Source organism: Chlorocebus sabaeus, unplaced genomic scaffold (assembly GCF_047675955.1).
Source record: "Chlorocebus sabaeus isolate Y175 unplaced genomic scaffold, mChlSab1.0.hap1 unalloc_scaffold_279, whole genome shotgun sequence".
NCBI classification, from domain to species: domain Eukaryota; kingdom Metazoa; phylum Chordata; class Mammalia; order Primates; family Cercopithecidae; genus Chlorocebus; species Chlorocebus sabaeus.
In genome coordinates, this window is record NW_027327569.1 from 263,232 (window position 1) to 285,013 (window position 21,782).

The 21,782-nt window shown below is 47.0% G+C and overlaps 1 long non-coding RNA gene across 14 annotated transcripts in view; it reads right to left on the bottom strand.

The window, feature by feature from the left end:
• LOC119623598 (uncharacterized) overlaps positions 1-21,782 on the bottom strand; it is a 164,544-nt gene that overhangs the window by 78,872 nt on the left and 63,890 nt on the right. For 3 of the 14 annotated variants that reach the window (XR_012092357.1, XR_012092354.1, XR_012092345.1), the window contains one exon: positions 21,207-21,614. The exons of 8 other annotated variants lie outside the window; for them this stretch is intronic. This is a non-coding gene — a long non-coding RNA (uncharacterized lncRNA). Of the gene's footprint in view, positions 1-16,619; positions 17,793-17,967; positions 21,615-21,782 lie in introns of those variants that run through there. 3 more of the 14 variants (XR_012092344.1, XR_012092355.1, XR_012092350.1) reach the window with 3 other exon arrangements.

Here is a 21,782-nt window from a genome sequence, read left to right on the forward strand (position 1 = left end):
ATGAACCAGGAGGGAGGAGTGTGGTCCAGGGAGTGAACCAGGAGGGAGGTGTGTGGTCCAGGGGAGTGAGCCAGGAAGGAGGAGGGAGGAATGTGTTCCGGGGAATGAACCAGGAGGGAGGAGTGCAGTCCATGGGAGTAGGGAAGAGTATGGTCCAGGGGAGTGAACAAGGAGCCTCTGGGGGTAGCAAGTTCACACACCACAAATACCTCCCAATCCATCCACGTGCAGGGAGGGGCCGGAAACCACGCAGGAGCTACAGCGCTTTCTCCTCACAGAAGAGGAGTGAGGATACTGACTCACGCATGAAATCACAGCTAAAGTTCTACAACGGTGGGGAGATGCTTCACAGACCCAAATGGGTGCAAAAAGAAACCAATCATACAAGATCAGTGGATGGAACGGGATCAGAAATTTAAGCCTATAACAAGCTTTCAGAAAAAACTTCACTTGATCTGCAAGATGGCTGCAGCTCTGCTTGATCATTTCTGCAAATGTCTAACTCGCGATGAGCCATCTCAGAGCCCTTCCAGAGGAGTAACAAAATCAAAACGCCAAGGCATCCTCCGTATTTTAGATAGCCTGCAACAGTATGGAAATGAGCAGCGGTGCCAGAGCTTTCAAGTTTGTTTGAAGTAAATTCCAGCATGAGGGCAGCATCTTTCTGGCTGAAGCAATGAGGTGGGCTCCTGCTCACTGCATGGGAGACCAGTTTTCAGCTAAGCTGCTGTCAAGGGTCTGCAAACCATGATCCCCGACTGAGCCTTGGCCAGGGAACCAGAAGTGATTTTTACACTTTGAAGTTTTAACAAAAGAAATATATGCAGAGACTTCTGTGGCCCTCAAAGTATAACATGTTGCCTACTCTGCCCTTTACAGGAGCTTCTAGCTTTGGTGTCAGTTACAAAGTGTTTCTATAAAATAATGTCACTGATTTTCAAGCATGCCAGGAAAAGTCACACTTCCCAACAACCCTCAATGGAGATGCACCATCGTGTGTTTCACACAGATTTTAGATTTTTAAAAGCCAAAATAAGGGAGGTAATTCAGCTAAGTATTATAGTAACACAATTTGAGATACTTAAAGATGTGTGACAACAGAATTGGCATTCCTGTGAGGCAATAAACTAGCTCAAACACAAAATAACAAATCAAAGCATGTTTTGGCCTCTCAAAGTGATCAGCGAAATTGGAAATAACATTCAGTTAAATGACACTAAAAAAAAAAAAAAAGCACAAACAAAACAAATACTACTACACCATCACTCCTTAAATTTATTTAACTACTGCTGCCAAATAAAATGGAGAGACTTCTTACTGCAGGGTAATAATCGGCCATTGTCATCATGAAATACACCGCTGTGCAGGCTCAGGCCCTCCAGCCCACAAAGGCAGGGGGAGGGAGGAGAAACGATGGCCAGAAACAAAGGGACAGGGCAACCATGACCTAGTCAGCAATTGTACCCTCCCCACCTTTCTTCTGGACTTACAATTTTGGAGCCATCTGGGTTTACCTTCCTATGTCCATAAGTCAGCAAGTTCTCAAAGCCAGAAATCTACAATGCTTCTGGCAGCCAAGTCCTCTCGGCCTTCCCCCATGTTTTAGGGCCTCATCAGCTCACCCCTGGATAGTATCAATGGCCTCGGAGCTCCAGTCAACCTTGCACTCCACAGACTCAAGTATGCCAAGAGCCACTCCAGGCTGCCACTTCCATGACCAAAGGCTTTCAGACAGTCGCCAGCACTGCACAAATCCATATGGCTTCACCAGACGCAAAGCGGCTCCAGCATTCCATCCAGTCTGTCGCTGCTACCATAGCTGTGAGTCTATGATATGTCAGGAAGGGAAGGAAGACACCATGTACATCATCTCATTTAAGCTTCAGTGTCACAAGGTGGATTTTGTCGTGCCCATTTTATGGATCAGGAAAGTTTTAAGGAGGGCAAGCACAGGGCCCTGCTGACACAAGAGCAAGACCCGCAGAGGCCTGGGCATGACCCCCGCCCCACGTTCCCTGGGTCCTGATATCCACTCCTCCCCCGTGGGAGCCTGATCCTGGGTCTGCCTGAATTGCTACCATTCCTAAGACACGACTCACGTCTGCTCACCTCCTCCTTTATCTGTTTCCCGCAGCCCAGAGGCGTGTGCTCTTCCATCCAGACAGACATCACACTTCAGCACCTGCACCTGACACCACTTCAGCCAAAAGCTTCTCTCAAACCTACCCCCACACCTGCCGGTCACACAGGTCTGCACCCATCACCTTTCTCACATGAATTCTCACGTATTCCTGTGTAGCACCATGCAACTGATTATAGTCTGAGAGGAGGAAGCTTTGTAGAGAAGTCCACATTCTACTTTGCTCCCAGCCCTCCGTCTTGCGTCTTGCATGAGGCAACCGATTAACAGCAAATTCATTTCAGCACAACATTTCCATTTGAAGAAACGCAGAGCATAGGACTCTGGTCATAATTAAAAGCCTGTCTCATTTGTCATTTGAAATTCCATGTACTGCTGCAACAGCAGCACTCCCTCCTCGCCAGGCTCTGCCCTAAGGACATCTTTCTTCCAGTGCACGACTCCCATCAGAACCCCGGCAGCGAGAGCCCCGCAGGTTTCCCAGCGCCTCGGGCTGCGGCTTCCACGCTAGGCCGGCACTGACAGGACGGGAATGGTGCCCCCAACAACTACAGGATCGGAAGTTGGTCGACTGCTCTGTAGAATGGAGACATGTTAGTAATCCCCGACATTTCCACTGACAGGCTGCTCAGGTAAACTGGGAAAAATCCACAAAATAGAAAGAACCCATGGGGAGGAGCACTTCTCTCTCCAACCTGGCAGCAAACGGTGGCTGTGCAGACGACCTCTTCAGGAAAACCATCCACTGTATCTCAGGACAACAACAGCCCCGCTGAGGGCCAAAAAATCAGCTCCCCCCGGCCCTCACTTCCTAAGGGTCAGCCCTCCCAGGCCACCTCTCCTGGAAGATCAGCTCTGACACACCCACGACGGTCAGGAACCGGCTCTGGGACACATTTCCCAGGCTCCTGCCCACCGCTCTCTCTCTTCTTCCTCCTCCACATCTCCCTCTTCACTCCCATCTGCCCTGCCCCTTTCGCTTCCCTTCTCTCCTTTCCTCTCCCTCCCTCATTTCCTTTCAGCCCTCACCTTCTTCACTGCACTTCCCTATGCAACTCAGCTGACGCATTCTCAGGTCAGTAGAGTTTTCTTTCACTCTGTTTCTATTGCAATGATCATTCTTAATGAACAGAAACCTGTTTCGGACCATGTGGATGCCACCTCCTGACCAACTGCTGCCCCACGGCTCCGTGTCCACTCAGTGTCCTCAAGGCGCAGGTGCCCAGCAGTATGGCTGTGACCAGGGGTAGCAACATGGGACATGAGAGAGGTATCCCAGCCAAGAGGCCCTGCAAAGCCTCCCCAGCAAACCGGAGCAAGGCCCAGGGCGGTAGGGAGAGCGCCGTGCTCATGATGTGGGCAGTTCAGCTTCCGCAAACTGTCCATCGACTGCAAATTACTTTGTTTCCATGGTTACAAAAGAATCATAAGCATTCTGAAATATGTTCTTGGTTTCATGTTTGCGAAATCTAAGCTACATTATAAGAAAAATCACTGAATTCTGCCCGAGGCTCTGGGGTGTTTTCCTCTCTGAAAGGAGCCCCTTCCAGGACTTGGGATTGAGTGACAGCCTTCAAAATCACTGTTATCCTGGTGGTAACAGGGAACTCCTCAGCTCGCCGGGAGCTGGGGCCCTCTACAGCCCCCACGGCTCCAGACGCCAGTGTTCTGAGGATCACACATGTGCAGATAGCAAAGCGTGCTGCACACACGCCAGGTGCTAACAAGTCCCAAACGTCTCACTCATACTTGCTAACCACATCGCTTCTCTCAGCCTCCACGGTTTCACATTCTGCCTTTATATAGAGATGAACCATGCATCCTGAGCGCTACAAAGATTCAACTCCTTCCGGGCAGAGGGGTGCATGTTTCCATCACGGGGTCCTCACTCCAGCTGGCACAGGATTTGCAGAGTGGGTGAGTCTAATGTTGATGACACTTTCTCAATATTCCCTTCACACCCCTCCAAAAACAAGAGTGCTGCCAGCTTCTTACCAAGGTTGTAATGAGCAAAATATTTTTCTCTTATTTGTCACTTTTTAACGTAATACTAGTGAAGAATGTGACTCTGCATGTCCACTGTAGGCACCCACACCGTGAACATTCTGCTCTCCTGTGACTGTATTCACAGGTCACAAGGACAAAATTTCTCCATAGTAGCCTATACACACATACACACACACACACATACATATATATATGTATATTTTAACATGACTTCCACTCATCTGAAAGTCACAGATGTGGCTTTTCCTTCATAAAAAGATCCAAATGATACACAAGCCAGGTTTAATAAACACACTGGTCCAGGTGGGAAAATGACCCCTCAGTCTCCCTCCCCTCAAAGACCAGGGCAGCCAGGAAACTGCGCTCTCCAGTAAATGACAACCGGCAGGATTCCCTAAATCACATTAAATGTGATTAAAGCAGCCAGAAGATTCCCATCTCACAGAGCGCGCCTTTCAAGACTCAAGATGTCCCCACTCCCTGCATGTCCTACAAAGAACAGACTACCCAAATGAGGACTGAGGCAGTCAAGAAACATGTTTTCGGCCGGGTGCGGCGGCTCACACTTGCAATCCCAGCACTTTGGGAGGACGAGGCAGGTGGATCACAAGGTCAGGAGCTCTAGACCATTCTGGCTAACATGGTGATAACCCCCCGTCTCTACCAAAAATAAAAAAATTAGCCAGGTGTGGCAGTGGGCACCTGTAGTCCCAGCTACTCAGAAGGTTGAGGCAGGAGAATGGCGTGAAGCTGGGAGGTGGAGTTTGCAGTGAGCCGAGATCGTGCCACTGCACTCCAGCCTGGGCGACAGAGCAAGACTCTGTCTCAAAAAATTAAAATAAATACAATTTAAAATGTTTTCAGCAAATAGCATCATCGACCCCCATATGAGAGGTACCGTTTTCATTCTAGCAGGGAAACACTACAAAGTACGTACATTTTAGCCCCGTAAGTGAATTCTTTGGGCGTTCCTGTGTCCGCTATCAAATGCAACACATCACCTCAAAAGGCAAAGTTCTATAAGTCACATCCAAGGAGGGGAAAAATCATTCTAAGTTTTAGCAATCCAGTAAGAACCTGATCCAGAGAAGCCTACTTGTTCCAGACTCTAAGCAGCAATATATTGCTACAATGTAATGAAAACAAAGGGATGATTAAGACAATTTCAATGCTAATAAAAGACAAAAACGTAATTGGATTTATTCTACTCTAGACAGAGCAGCCGGGCAGTTCACCCATACGTTATGAACGTTGCTGTTTATCAGGCAGGGTCCAAACTCTGTCAACAAGGCTTGACAGCAAGGGCATGATCTCCACTCACTGCAAGGTCCGCCTCCCAGGCTCAACCAATTCTCTTCAGCCTCTGGAGTAGCTGGGACTACAGGTGTGCAGTCATCACGCCCAGCTAATTTGTGTGTTTTCAGTAGACGCGGGATTTCACCAGGTTGCCCAGGCTGGTTCCCTGGATCTCAAGCTCCCAGGCTCAAGCAATCCACCCGCCTTGGCCTCCCAAAGCGCTGGGATTACAGGCGTGAGCCATCACGCCTGGCCCTTTTTTTTTTCTTTTCTTTTTAAGTGATTAATGTGCTTCAGAGTCTTGTAGGCATTAAAAAAAAAAAAAAAAAAGAACAAGGAAATTCTGTAAGGGAAAGAAAGCATTAACACGTTTTACACTTCTCAAAACTCAAAACTGAAATGCTAAGAATAAATGTATTTTATTCACAGAAGCAGCATTCTTAAAGTTCTGTAAAAGTGATACCATGGACACCATCACATCACAGACGAGCGTGGCAGGAGTGCTCAGATTCAGAACACATTCTGAACAGTCCTCCTGCCACTTTCCTCAATGGGAACACTTTATTCTGTCTTTTATTCAAATTAAGTATCTTGCAAGGGAGTTGAAGAAAACTGCATAGCAGATTTTAAAACTTCAACGCTTTTCTCAATTTTCGCCACATTCTGATGCATTTTACTGACTACACGGCCAATAAGCCTAAAACTTTTTGCATCGATAAAGACAATGTTCCTTTTAGCAATAGGCTTTTTCTTTTCTATACAAATATCTGTAACTTAAGCTAGTAAACTGGGTATTTCACAAAGATTTTGCACAATTCCTAGCACAGATTTTAGCAAAATAAAACCATTATCTTTCCGCAATTAAATAAGCAAGCATAGGAAACTGCACAGTTAAAATAACCATTCTATTATTTTATATAAACACAAATAAGAAAGTAGAGTATGCTTTGAAAAACAGTATTTCCATATGCCAACGATGAAGCAGAAGACAATTCCTCAGCCTCATATAACATTTGACAACCGAAGTACTCTGGCCCAAGTCCAGCCCGGTTAAATGGAAATGAAGTAAACGTGTGAGTGACCGTGGTGGGGCACTCTGATAGCCACAGTCCAGGAAAGAACAGCTAACATCTTTCTTCTTCATGGAAAAACCAAAACATACTCGAGAGACCTTGATTCTTTAAAACACAGTCTGCCCCAGTACTAACCTTAAGCTCCCATCTATCAAGATTGCTATAACCACAGAGGTGTTTATCCAGGCCCTCGAAAATCACGGACATGGTACATACACAACGTTTTCAAACACTCAATGCAGCCAATTTGTTAAATGTGCTGTGATACCGGAGGTCTTGTGCAGGACCAGAAGTGTCGCAGCCTGGTTACCTGTCCTGGTGTTCAATGCTTTGTATGTGCAAAACCTGCTGTTACAATTTACTGGGCTTAATGTGATTCAGTTCATCACAGAAGAGAGCTATGACATTTACTTAATTCCACGCACAGATTCTCAGGTTCACCTTCCACGAGTGACTGTTCTGTCCACGAGACAGTGGAGGGAAGACCCAGAAAAGGCCTGGGAGATGCCAGGTGCTCACAAACTGGTATCCGTCTGCTGGTTCTGGCTTAAAGGAAAACAGACATAGAAGCAGCTAAAAGGGCTCACTACACCTAATATCACAATGTTCTCAACTTTACCTTAGCCAAAAATAAAAGCAGAAAAGCAAAACTACTCCAGGGCATGATTCCAGTGCTAATCTGAAACATGAAATATTTAGAAGACAAAGTATATTGTGAGTGCAAGTAATATACACATAAAACACTGGTTTCACAAAACCCAGTCTTCGCGATTGCTTTTATAAAAAGTAAAATTCTCATGAGGATCGCATACATTAACTGATTTTCAAATGAAGGGACTGGTAAACTTCAGGGCATATGATTTCTGCCACACACGAGGGGAGCAGTGAGAGAGAAGAGCTAGGATCAAGTGTGCTGAAGCTGTCTTAGGACTGAAATTCAGTTTCTGCCAAAACAAAAACACAGGAGTCTGTCAACTTCCATAGCAAGCTCTGCTTGAGAGCGACAAGATGTTAAAGTTGCAAAGGAGCTTCTCCCTGTATGGGCACGTCTGATCCTTGCAAAATCATAGCTCAGCATCATCAAAAATCAGGAAAGAACACAAGCCTTCCAGACATGAAATCCAAGAGCAGAAGGGAGCAGAGTCCAAGCTTGCTCAACAGAACTGTTCCCGGACAACAGCACAGAGGACGTCACAGGGAGGGCAGGGCAAGCAACAGCAGCTTCCGTGTTGCCGCAAGCAGGGCCTGAGCCAGGGGACCAGTCTCCTCCAACCTGACAAGGAGGTGCGAGGAGCCACAGAGAAGTCAATTCAGGGTCCTTTTCAGAAAGGGGCAACAATGAGAAAATCTGGTCTCACCCACCCCATACCCCCTACGATAGCAGCTAAACTCGCACGTGCGTCTGTCACGTTCCCCGACCCCTCTTGCAGAAGCTCTTCCTGCACCCGGGTGCTTGTCTCCGTGCTGCTCCTGAGGCCACACCTGTTGCCATCCACTAGTGACCAGGAATTCACCTTTGTCCGGGAGAAGCAAAGGCAGAGTTCACACACTCCTGTACAGGTTTGTTGGCCGAGAATCTAACTGCACTGTCCGATTCCAGATGTGCTGGTACCAAGGAGAACGTTCAATGTCTGGCATTTATAAACGGTATCAGTGGGTTCTCCTGGGACTCCCAGGCAGCCGCACGAGGGACGGAGCTGTTGCCCTGTTACCCCGAGCCAAAGCAAGCCTGAGAGGCACACACCACAGGCCACATCACACTCGAGCACCGACTCTTGACACTTGCTCGTTCGTGTGTTAAGAGTTCAGGGTACAGGCGACAGACAGGCCTGATCTCAGTCATGGGACAACAGTGACTGCCCACAAGTCCCGTATCTAAGCCCCGACTTGCCCATCCATCCTTCCTTCAGGAACAATGCCCACCTCACAGTGCTGCCATGAACGCTAAGTCAGCACGTACATACACAACCAGATTCATTGCAATTGTGCTTTCTACAACAAATTAATACAACCAGGCGCTATCATTGAGACTGAATAACCAATATTAGAACAGAAGATCAGGCCAGCGATGGTGGCTCAGATCTGTAATCCCAGCACTTTGGGAAGCTGAGGTGGGTGGATCACTTGAGGTCAGGAGTTGCAGACCAGCTTGGCCAACATGGCAAAACCCCATCTCTACTAAAAATAAATTATCCAGACATAGTGGCACACACCCTGCAACCCCAGCTACTAGGGAGGCTGAGGCATAAGAATCACCTGAACCTGGGAAGTAGAGGTTGCAGTGAACAGACATCGTACTACTGTGCTCCACGCTTCCAGCCTGGGTGACAGACCAAGATTCTAGTAAAAAAATAAAAGGTCAAGATGAAAACTGATTGCCAAGGTCCATGTTCCATAAACTTCAAACAAAGTTCATTAGCTGGTACTTGATCAAGTTGTTGATTTCTTCATTACAATCTTGTATATCCTTCTAACACGGCTCAAAATGTTTACATTTGAGCACACCTCGAGTATAACAAAAAATAAAGTGCCTATATTTCATAAATGAGCAAGTTCCAGTAAGACTGCATCCTGCTCTAGTTAATCCTTTGACAACGTAAAACTGAACCATCCTGACATAGCACTGACACATGGTACAAGAATAATGACCTCCAATTAAATCGCTAGATTTAGAGAACACATAAATATAGTTTATCACTAATTCACCAGCGATTAGCAAGATTTTAAAGGAAGAAAAAGTATCGGGACTGTAACTAGGAATAAAGGCAAAAATAAACACGAGAAATTAGTCACATTTAAATCAATACCCTTTCTGTGGGGCCGTAATAAAGTATACACAACAGGTGTGCAAGCTGTCATGCTAAGCTGTCACCAAGCTCTCTATGAAGGTGGTAAGAGCGTCCCAAGTCGCAGAACCTCATATTCCTATTTAAACGCTACACAGCCAACACCACACTCGGCACGCAGTGAGAACTCTGAAAGCTCTGAGGAACGCATGATGGGATGAAGGGCCTCAGTCCTGCCATCACCCTGCTGCTTATTAAAAATATAAAACAAAGCCCTGCCTTCAAGGTGCTCAGATCTAACTAGTACAAAGTTTTGCTTTTGACGAGTTAACTACGAATGATGAAAACTCTCAACAGCTGTGCAAAATGTAAGGCAACCTAATAAGAGGAACTTGGCTGAGACTAAACCCAGAGATGGTTTTTTAACCACAGAAGAGGAAAGAACTGAAGAACCTTACAGAAAGTTGACAGCAATTTCTATTTCTCTATGGTAGAATCTGGAATTTACCTTTGAGACAGACTGTCCTTCTGTTCTGAAAAATCAGATTATTCTTGCAATCCTCCATCAGGACTGAAATTCCCAAAGGCATGGAAAACCAATTACTAATTTTAAAACCCCCCAAAAAAACTACCTATGATCTTAGATGTGAGATTTAGTATTCTCAAATTCTAAATTTGGAAATATTTTACACAAAGTCCTTATTTTCCCTGTTTACTTGAAAGCTCTCTATTCTTTTGTCCTAAATATCTTCTTTCTCGTCCTTCCAAACAGTATCTGAAGATGAACTTACATATCGTTTTCAATGTTAACAAAGAAGATACTACATTTGTCACGAACTGTTTATATTCACAACTCTAGGAGGGATTTTGCTACATCGTGAGGAATAACACGAGGCAGGAAATACGCCACGAATAAAGAACAGTAGAAAGTGGACACATTTCCTGATGAGTGCCGATTTCTCATTGAGCTGCTGACAAAGTTATAATACAGAAAGCTAGACAGCTGCTATGTTAGTTCTACCTCACTTAAGTGACCGAGTCATTGTTGTTTCGGTTCCCTTTCTCGTCTTGGGATGAAACACACCTCACAGAGTTGTTTGTGATTTCAGGAACACACACATCCATGAAATGACTATTCCTAAATTGTTGCAAAGAACATAGTAACCTGCCAAATTTCAACTAGGTTGCAACAAACAACTGTTTTCATCCTACACTCTCCGGTGCCAGCGAGATGGTGTGTTCTTGGATCCCTGCGGGAGCCCTATTCCTGGTGCCATAGAGCACACACACATTTACATCCACATAGTGTAAATTTATGGTACACTGTAACACGTGTACCTGCGTAGAGTGTACACACATCCAAATACGTAGGGTGTACATAAGTGCACTACATGCGTACAGAGTGCACACACATCTAGATCCATGTGGTATACATGCATAGAGTGTACACACATCCAAACACAGTGTACAAGTTCACTACGTGTGTAAAAGCATAGAGCATACACACATCCATATAGCAAATGTACATAGGTAAGCTAACACATATGTGCATGCATAGCACGTACACCCATCTATATGCATACAGTGTACACAGGTATACTATAACCTGTATGTACATGCATATGGCATACACATGCACATCCGTATGTACATAGGTATGCTATTTGCTATATGTATACACGTGCGTATAGCATACACTCTTATCCAATGTACGTAGGTGCGCTACAGCATGCATACACATGCGCAGTGTACACATATGCACATGTATACAACGTACATCAGTACACTAACGTATAAAGCGTATACATATATGCAACAGTGTACATACATATGCAGCATGTGTATTAGTGTGTACATATCCAGAAGTTTATTCAGTGTGCATAGTGTACATGCATGCTTGTGTGCACAAATGTATATATACATCTGCAGAAATAATGTGCACATACCCACATGGTGTACGTACACAGGTATGTATATGGCATTAAATACATGCATGTAGGTACACATGCAGAACAGATAGGTGTCCAAGTAGTGTGCATATAACCATAGTGACCATAGATACACACATATACACATGTACATGCATGCCTACAGCATTCACGTGTGTAGGACACAAATGTAGTGTACATACCTATACGTTGTAAATACATGCACAGTGGAAATACACGTAGTATGCATACACCACATACACACATGTACATTTATACAGTACACATATACCGAGACCCAGAACGGGTCATGAGTATTAATACTTCGGAAACTCTTCCAGTTCTACCTAAGTGAATTTTTTTTCAAACTATAATAGAACTCATACAAAAAGGGTTTTAAGGAAATGAATAAAGCTAGTGACAAAAATCAGTGGGAAGGGCACAACCACTTTCCCTCAGAGTTCTGGCCCTGACCGTGGAAGTTCAGAGGTTTCCTAATGCAGTACACATCAGAACTGACTCACGATGAAGCACTCCTTAAAAATTAAAAATGTGTCCTCATGTTTTGGCCTTTGAGACAAAGCCTCTTAGTTAATCGAGTTCTGACTGAATCTGACTCACAGTACTCTGGCAGATTCTTCATTTTCTGGTGAGACAGACGAACGTCCCAGGGTGAGGGCAATGCCAGCCCTTTCAGGGTCAGCTTTTCAAGGAGCGATGTCTGGCAGAACACAATCCAACACCATAGTAGGATCCCCCACCCAGCCACTTAGACGCTTTCGGGTACTTACTCTGTCTCCTTGTTTCCCTTTCTTGAATTCAGCTGTGGGGGAAAAACCCAAAAAAATCAAAACCAAAACTAAACAACCCATGTGTTTATGCGTCTGAAAAGTTAATACATCCACATCCAACTTTCTAAATGAGACACGGCAGGTATGATGGTCACTGAACAGTGGCCACTGTTGAGAAAATACGAAGTCTTCTGCAAACATGATTGAGTTTCTAGGAATACAAAAGTCAAGGGAATTTACTTCACATATTAAAGCTGTCAAGGGTGCTCATCAAAAATGTACTTAGAGGTTTTCCTTTAAAGTTATTTTGGAAGATTTTTAAGTTGCAATACTTAAAAGCCTCTGGGAAAAGAAAGGATACAGGTATCTGGAAGATTTTTACTAAATGAATTTCATGTCTTTTTGATAAAGTTAAATAAGGTCAGCCTTGAAGTAATGGGTTCCACTATTCTGAAGCTGTGGATGGAATCCACAACACCAGACAATTGAATAAATAGCAAGGCTGCACACACAAGACACAGGCAGTGAGCCAGCCTGACTAGTTGTCAGCTTCTGGGTCAGTTCTACCCAGTTCTGCCCAGGCCCCACTGGAGATGAAAACGTGCCCTTTAGAAGCCTTCAAACCCCACCTTTCAAAATCTAATCCTCTTCAACTGAGGCCCAAGTCCAAAAATCTACTGACATCTTAGCACCTGTTAGGCCAGCTGTTGCCTAGCCTTTTTGGCACCAGGGATGGGTTTCATGGAAGACCATTTTTCTGGGGGGTGGTTTTGAATTGCAACTGTTCCACCTCAGGTCAGGCATTGGATCCTCATAAGGAGCACCTCCGAGATCCCTTCACATGCAGTTTACGATAGGGTCCCAGCGCCTAGGAGAACACACAGCTTATGATAGAGTCCCAGAACCTAGGAGAACATGCGGCTTACCAGAGGGTTCCAGTGCCTAGGAGAATACGCGGCTTATGATAGGGCCCCAGAACCCAGGAGAATATGCGGCTTACGAGAGGGTCCCCGCGCCTAGGAGAACAGGTATTAAATGAGTTGGCAAAGCCAAAATCCACCCGATCTACCACTCCGAAACAAACATACACCACACTGCCCAATATTGATGTGAGCCAAAAACATGGAAGTCCTGAGGGCCCACACTGACCACAGCCAGACACCACTTCTGTAAGAACCAAGCACGTGCCTAAAGATCACCCGTGATGACCCAGGAGAGCAGCTTTGAGCAGAGACAAAGGTGAAGGAGACGCACATGGGCCAGGGTGCTGGGTGTGCCCATCTTTGTGACCTCACTGAGATTGCTGACCTCTGGCCCTTGGTGTCCGTCCTATGGAGGAGGTAGCCCCCAAATCCCTGCCTCCCTTCAGCACTGACTGAGGCGGTCCTGAAGTCTCCCCAGGGCTGAGACCGCTTCGAAATCCTGTCAACTGCACACCCACATAAAAAACAAAAAACAAAAAACAAAATATCAAGTACGCAGACAGGAAAAGAAAAATATGTGAATCTTCCCTTATTCAACAGGCATTTAAAGAGTAACAGGAAAATTGTGATAGTCTTTAAACAACCACCAGCTATCACGTCCTGTTGACATGTTTTAGCTAATCAGGAACACCTTTACCAAGCACCTGTGTGTTCAGGAAATCAGTTGACAGGTCCCAAATAACCTCGGAGCTTACGACCTGACCCCCACTCACGTGCATCACCTCTCCAGAAGAACGTGTCCTGGACACTTTTCAAATGGTGAGGAACAGGAACAAGGGTAGCTTTCCCTCAACCCCACAAAACAAGCTCGACCCCGAGGAGCCCGGAGAACAGCAACGTTTGTTTAGATGCTTTCCCACTGACCTTGTCACAGCAAACGTTCCCATCCCACACAACCTAGTGTTTAACTCTCCCTGGGATACCAGCAGCCATCAACCCTCAACAAGCTGGAAACAGAGGCCAAGCTGACAGGAGGCCTCTCTCCATTCCCTACTGAATTCGCTCAGGACACGGATGTTCCCAAACACACACGGCCCCGAGTATTCCACACCTGCAGAACATTCAAACAACAGATGCTGCAAAGACGTTCCCCTTAAGAGAAATTCAGTTTCTAACTTCCCTTAGGGAAAAATATGAGACCCAGAACTTTCCAGAAAATCACGTGTGGGAGGAAGCCACTCACCTCTGGCACTTCCTAAACCTGCCTTCCCGCAGGTGCTCAGGGATGCCCCCGCGACAGCCCCGTCCACCCAGGACGGCAGCAGGGCTCAGGCAGCCAGCACCTGGGCAGCAGGCGAAGCAACCCCAGGGTGAAAACGCCATCCCAGGCACTACTTCCCGGAGCCCCTCAGCAAGAAAAACAGAGGTGGGACAGAACCGAGGGCTGATTCGAGGCTGGGGAGCCACAGACCCGCACAGCTCAATCATCAGACATGCTCTTCTGTGGACAGAGCCCAGCCCAGGGAGAGGCCAGCACAGAGACTCTCGTGCCGACTCCATGAGCCAGCGTCCTCCAGGGCTGCAAGTTTATGATCACAGCTTCAGAATTTAGTTCCAGAATCTTCCGGAATCAAAGACGCACCAAACTGTAAACCTGCCAGGACAGCAGAGCCCAGGAGCAGGCTCAGGGGAGGAGCAGGTAGAAACCCCACACACAGCACACACGTGTGCATGCTTACTCCACACAGGCCACCCCTTCACCCAATACTATACACGCAAATGCATGTATGCACTCCATACACACCCTCAAATACACTCACCAAATATGATGCGTGTACAAACTCCACACACACCCTCAAATACATACAACACACATGAACATGCTCACTGCAGCCACACCTGCTAAATACACTCACCACACACGCACAAACGTGACACACCTGCACACTCATTCCAGACATCACACCCCTCACCAAGTACACAGGTACACACACCCCCAAGTCAAGAACCTGCAGACTCCACAAGCTTTGGTTTCCCCCACTGTTTCTCTCATCACATGAGATCCACACACAGGTGTCATTTACTGACATCTAACACCCGGGGAGGCCCTTAGACAGAACTGCAGTCACAAGTCGGCTTCATTCAGGCATTCATCACCAGTCTCCTGAAGCCACCTCCTGTCCCCACGGGGAGGGAGGCCGAGACCGGAGACGTCACTGGGCTTACAGATCCCCAGGCTGGCAACCCAAAGAAATGAGGAGGGCTCGGCCATGGCCCTGGAGGGAGATGGGTACTGGGCTTAGGTATGGGCAACATGAGTCCTCATTTCCATACCGTGTCACCTACGACAGCGTCAGGTGAAAGCCAGTGGTTTGGCATTCCTGGAATAGACAGTCCTGGAATTACAAGCAAAACTTTTTACTCCTCCCCTCTGAACACATGAAGTCCATGGTCCCCTCACATCTAACACTGGGAATCCGAATCAGTGACTCTTTGTCCACCTGAGGACCACCCAAGAGGATCCACACACCTGCTACAACAGCAGCACCGCACCTGGTCTGCAGGGGAGCAAAGCAAATCCCCCCTTTATGAATAACACTGGATTACCCCGACACTGGCAGCCTGCAGTGTGTATATCGTCAAGCCCCCAGATCTGCGCCACCTGCAAGAGGAACACAAGCCCTTAGTCCAGGGCTCTCAGGACAGCCTGTGAGGAGGATCCTAGCACCTTCTCATCTCCCAGTGGAGAGGAGAGAAGGCCAGTGTCAGGACTGGTGTATCAGGAGGGTCGGGGTTCAAACCCCATCTGCCTCACAAAGCAGCCCTTACCATTCAAGTGACTTCTATCATCAGCCTTAAAATGTACCACAGTTACCAGCAATTCTGAGTGCTGTTCCTTGGGACGTCATAAGCAAACATTTTGTTAGAAACATTTTGCCAAATCTGCTTTCAAAATCCTATATTATGAAATGACTAATGAAAAATTTGAGCTATGAAATAAAGCACATAGTTAAATGAATCCCAAAATGACTATGGCGAAGGAAGCTTTAACTTGAAGTGAAAAATATCCTCTAAATGACATCAGCCAGAATTATCTTCAATCATTACTGATCCCATATACTTCAGGAATTATACAGCATCATCCCAGATATGAACTTAAAACCATGAGCTGAATGCACATTTCGGCACAACCAAAGTTCTGCTATAATAAGCAGCACAGGCGTCTCTGGAGAGGATTTTAATTGGGACTACAAACGATGTGCACGATCGTGGTAAGAGGTTTCATGCTGGCTGTTCTCCAAGGTGCGACACAGAGAAGCACCACTAACCTCAAAGACACCTGCTGCTTTGTAATGAGATGAGAGATGATGTGGATGGACTACTGTAAATATTTGAAAAGGAGAAACAATCCAAGGAAAGAATCGTATCAGTTTCCCTTTACATTCTTAGAAAAAACTGATTTTTCTTTTGGGATGATTTAAAAAGAAAATGACATTTCTTTTTTTTTTTTTTTTTACTTTTCTTTCTGAGACTGGGTCTTGGCTCTGTTGCCAAGATTGGAGTACAGTGGAGCAATCGCAGTTCACTGTAGCCTTAAGTGATCTTCCCACCTCAGCCTCCAGAGTAGCAGGGACCACAGGCACGCACCACCACACTCAGCTAACTTTTCTGTAATACAGATGGGGTCTTGCTATGTTGTCCAGGCTGGTCTTGAACCCCTTGGCCTCAAGTGATCCTCCTGCCTTGACCTCCCAAAGATTTAGCCTAAGCGACCATGTCTTATCCAAAAATAGACATTAGAGCAAATGCATTTCTATAAGATTTTCTACCTCTTTTCACTGGGGAAAAAGGTAACTTGCCTCCAAGGGTCGGAGACAAAGCCGTTACTGCAGACAAAAGCGCTGTGCATCCCGGGAACCGCTACACCATGAGGCACGGCCGTGCACCCTGGATGCAGGAGTAACACACGAGGCTAGCACAGGCAGATGCTGGCCCTCTCCAAAAGTACGCCTATCCTTCCTCCTCTCCTCAGCCCCCTTCTCCCTTCAGGCCTCAGTGGCTGCTGACAGGGGAGAGGCCACAACTAGAGGAGGCTCTCAACTCCACCAGGGACAGGAGCCCCGGACGCTGGGGACTCAACTGCTGCCCTCTGCGCCCATCTCCTTCTGGTCCAGCCTTCTGAGGAGCCAGGCGTGGCCACTTTGACCCTCTTTCCCTTCTGTGGCTCCTACAAAAACCAGTTCAGCGAGCCCAGGCTGCCTCACACTCCAGGGACACCCGGCACAGGCCCCCTCCATGAGCTTATCCAAGCTCCTGGGACCAGAAGGGTCTTGCAATATTTCACTTTCCAGTTGAGCATCCCCAGCCTGAAATCCAAAGTGCTCCGAAGAGCATTTCCTTCGAGTGTCATGAGGAAGCTCGGAATGTTTCAGGTTTTGGAGCATTTTGGAGTAGGGACTCTCAGCCTTAATTTGAACCTCTTCAAGGAAGCCACACACTGAAGCCCCTGATGTCCACCCTACACAATCCCAGCACACCCTCTAAAGTCCTCAGCAACAGATTTTCTTTCTTCAAAAATAACCACAAGTCACAAACTCACAAGCAATCACAGAAGGGGGTTGTGGACACCCGCACAGATGATGAAATTTAACTGTCACATTTTTACCTGAGTAATTTAAAGTCATTCCTCAAAACACACCTGTTTTACTGAATTGCATTTTAAGGTGAACACACACAAATCATTTCAGGGAAACAAACGTCACTTTGGGCTGCGTGTGGTTTCTTGACTCCCGTGAATAACTCAGCGTTCACCCTCACTTCTGGATAAGGGAGAAGATGCAAAGAAATCTGTTAAAACAAAGACATGAAAACAAGTTTAAGAAGGGTTTGAAAGGTTCCTCCTTTCCCCCTGGAGGGGAGACGAGGACACTTGGAAAGCTCACGGGGGACAGGAGCACAGCCTCCTCGGTATGTCATGGACACTGCCTCGCCAAGGGGAGAGGATCATGTCTGGAAGACTCACAGGGGTGGCAGCACAGCCTCCTCAGTGCTTTCTACACTCAGCAGCTTCAGAAATTCCTGCAGAAGCAGAACACATCATGAGAACTGAGACTGGAACACCCCAAAGAAAGGGGACAAGGGGTCAAAAAAAGCATTCAATCATTACCAAGGAGCGCGGGCATGAAGCCGCTTTAAAGACCGTATGAGAACTCATCTTTAAAGTGTGAAACTCATAGGCGTTTCAGAAAATAAGGGTAGCGCGAGATTGCTCGATCAGCTCAAACAGGCTGCCGTCCCTCAGGCCATGAAGTCCCTGAGATGAGCCTCTCACTGAGCAGAAGTCACTCGCATCTCTGCCAGAGAAAGGACTACAAGTTGACACATAACCTCATGAAACCTGGGCTTCAGCCCGCCGACAACAGTGAGTCTGACACGGTACATCCTTCCACATGGTTAAACACCACAGGGGTTCATCAGACAACCTCGAAGGGCTGTGTCTGTCCAGCTCCTTTACCAAGTTCTGGATTTTTCCTAATGTACTATAAGCAGCATGTTCCAGTAGAGACATAATTAACTGACTCTAGGTCCTCTTAATTTTGAAATTAGAAACACACTTGGCCAGGCACGGTGGCTCATGCCTGTGATCTCAGTACTTTGGGAGGCTTGGGCAGCTGGACTGCTTAAGTCCAGGAGTTTGAGTCCAACCTGGGCAACATTGTAAAACTCCATCTCTACAAAAAATACAAAAATAAGTCAGGCATGAGGACATGTGGAACATGTGCCTGTGGGTCCTGGCTAGTCAGGAGACTGAGGCAGGTGGATCGCTTGAGCCTGGGAGGTTAAGGCTGTAGTAAGCTTTGCTCACACCACTGCCTGGGCAACAAAAAGGTTTTTTTTTTTTTTTGCCTGTCTTAAAAAAACCAGAGAATAAGAATTATATACCTGACTAGCCCAAAATAAAAGAGGCCTTGTGGAACAAACTGAAACACAGCTGCAAATTCTGGCAGGGCCTCCCCTGGCTTGATTTGTGGTGAGTGCAGGACCGCTCTGAAGGATAGGACCCCAGGCACCTTCCGAGACTAGACCTTACAGTACAACTTCCCTTCGCTGGACGGAACACTGGCCTTGGAGCCTGGGACACCCTGGAGCAGTGCCACCATCCCGAGGCTGCCATGGCACAAGCAGGCCCTACTATCATGAAGCCTGGGACATCCTGGGGCAGTGCCACCAACCCAAGGCCACTGTGACACAAGGGGGCCCTGGTGCCACTGAGAGGCTGCACAGCAGGTCCAAGCCCAGGCCAGGAGTGAAGAGGCTCCACATCCTTTCCATCCCTCCAGCTGAGTCCACAGATGTCTTGGAGCAGAAATGCATCACCCTCAATGTCCACGGGTGAGTTTTTGGACACAGAATCTGGAAGCGTAAAAGATGGTTCTCGGCTGGTTGGTTGCCGGCTCGGATCTGTCCTCTTTCCACACAAAACCTGGCTCACACCAAGCAGCGTCTAAGTCCTGGAAGACCTGCTAAACACAAGTGCAGTTACAAAGCGGAGAAACTGGAGGGGGTCGGGCTGTGTTCCAGTGGCACCAGTGTTTCTCAGGAAGACCCCGGTCATTACAGGGTCCAGGGCAAGGGCTTCCTGGGATCCAGGACATGGAACAAGAACCCATTTCCCGATCCTGTTGAATATGAATCAGCTAAGGGCCAGTTCCCTCGGAGGACTGAGCACCGCCCCACAACACCTTGGTATGGGTATGTTATTACATACGTTGGTATGGGTATGTTATTACCCATACCAAGGTAATAACAAGCCTGTTACCAGCAGGAGGTTGGTGATGAAGACATGAGGACCAGATGAGCACGAGGGATACTGACAGATCATCTCTGGCACCGAGCAAGGGGCGGACACTACCCCGTTCCTGACGCATCAGCCCTGGCACTGAGCGAGGGGTGGCAGCACGGCCTGTGCCCCTGCAGATGCAGAGGGATGTGAGGGGGACGCAGGCTGGGCTTGGAGGCTAACTCAACCACCTGCACTTGCACTTGCGTTCCTCATGGCAGGGAGGTGAGGCACAGGCAGCATTAGGGCTCACCTTGCCCCCGGGCTGCACTTTTTTCTGCTTATGAGTCGTGCTCGCTTTACATGGACAGGCATAGCTATAATAATGGTTCCCTGATTATTTCGCTGCCTACATAAAGGGCTTTCAGAATTCACTTCCATCCTTAGGAAAGGCGGCCAACACCAGGCTGTCTCCCTTAAGATGCCATGTCTCATATGGGGGAAAAAAAAATCAAGAGAAATCAAATAAAGGCCATAAAATACATCAGTTTCAACACTAAAATTTAATAGTACGCTTTAAATTGAAGATGAGTTAAGTCACATTTCCAAACCTCTGAAAGCACGGTTACTGGGAGGGAATGGTTTGCAACACACAAACGCAGCTCTGTAGAAGTGCCCAAGCTGGATGAAGGCTCATACGTCAGTGCAAGGAGAAAGTCTGAACAAACTCTCTCCTGCCCTGCTGCTGTCCTCTTCCAAAACACACTGTTTATCTGTCAGTTTAGAACAAGGCCTAGGGAGGTGGGAGGCAGGCCTGGGAGGGTCACCTAGCATCCAAGCTCCTCACCCACACAACTGCGCTGAGCTGAGCAGTACACATAAACACAACTAATTCTCCCCAAAAAGAAGACGGAAGGCAGCACACTGCCACGCCAGGCACCCTGCAGATGAGAAGATTGAGGGGAGCCAGAGGTACCTTCAATCTTGCTTGCATGGTGGAGGGAGAGGAATAATGCCACTCACTTGAGTGTTGCACAGTTCTTTCTAGCACTGAGTGGCAGAAAATAAAAGTTATAGATGCTTCCTCAGATAAATGTTTCTGAAGAACTGAACATAAATTATGTGCAGGAAATAGCATTATGAATGCCTCAAGTGCTTCTGTTTTCAATAATCCCAGGGTAATTCTATAAACCCGGGAATCAGTCTCACCCAACTCCAGGATCACGGCCCAGGTGACGTGGGCACACATATCCTGAAGCTCCAATGCTCAACTAAAGTGGGGCGAGTGAAAATGATCCTGGGTATAATTTACACGGACCCAGGAAGGTGGCTGAGCCCCAAACCCCTAAACCAGGAAGACCAGTGTCCTTCAGGGGCCTCACCTCTGTCCTTTCCCAGCCTCTGGGAACCACCACTCTGCTCTCTACTGACACAAACGCCCCTCCAAGGTACAACCAGGAAGATCATCATTCAAAACTGAGGAACGTGGCAGAACAAAGCTGTCAGGAGATTTTAATCACCGACACCACTTGTTACATGACCCAAAGATGATTAAAATCCCAGGCCCTTCAAGACTGAATGTTATCTATACTTAAACGCATTTCATCACCATATTGGGGGGTTATTCCTTTGTTTTACTGCAAATATATCCAACTGCTGTAAAAGGAAAAGGCAATTTGTTAATGAAGCTTCTTGGAGTGTCTCAACAGGCCTCGAGGCAGGATAAAAGGCAGGACTTCCTGGCAGAAACGCTCAGCTCTGAGGTCAGGTGGAGTTCTTGAGCACCAACCAAGGCAAAATAAGGTCGAAGACCACACCACACTTTCCTCAATCACATCTTCATTCCACGTTTCCTTCTATTTCTCACGACTTCGCTGGGAGAAATTGTGCTGAAAGAAAATGGAAACACACACATACATAGGAGACCCTACAGATGCTGAGAATGGGTGCAGCCGTCACAGTCCGAATGTCCTTTCAGGGCCATCTGACGTGGCTGAGATCCAAGTATCCAAGTGCAGGATTGTACGTCAGACCCGTGAAGCCAGGATTAAAGCCAC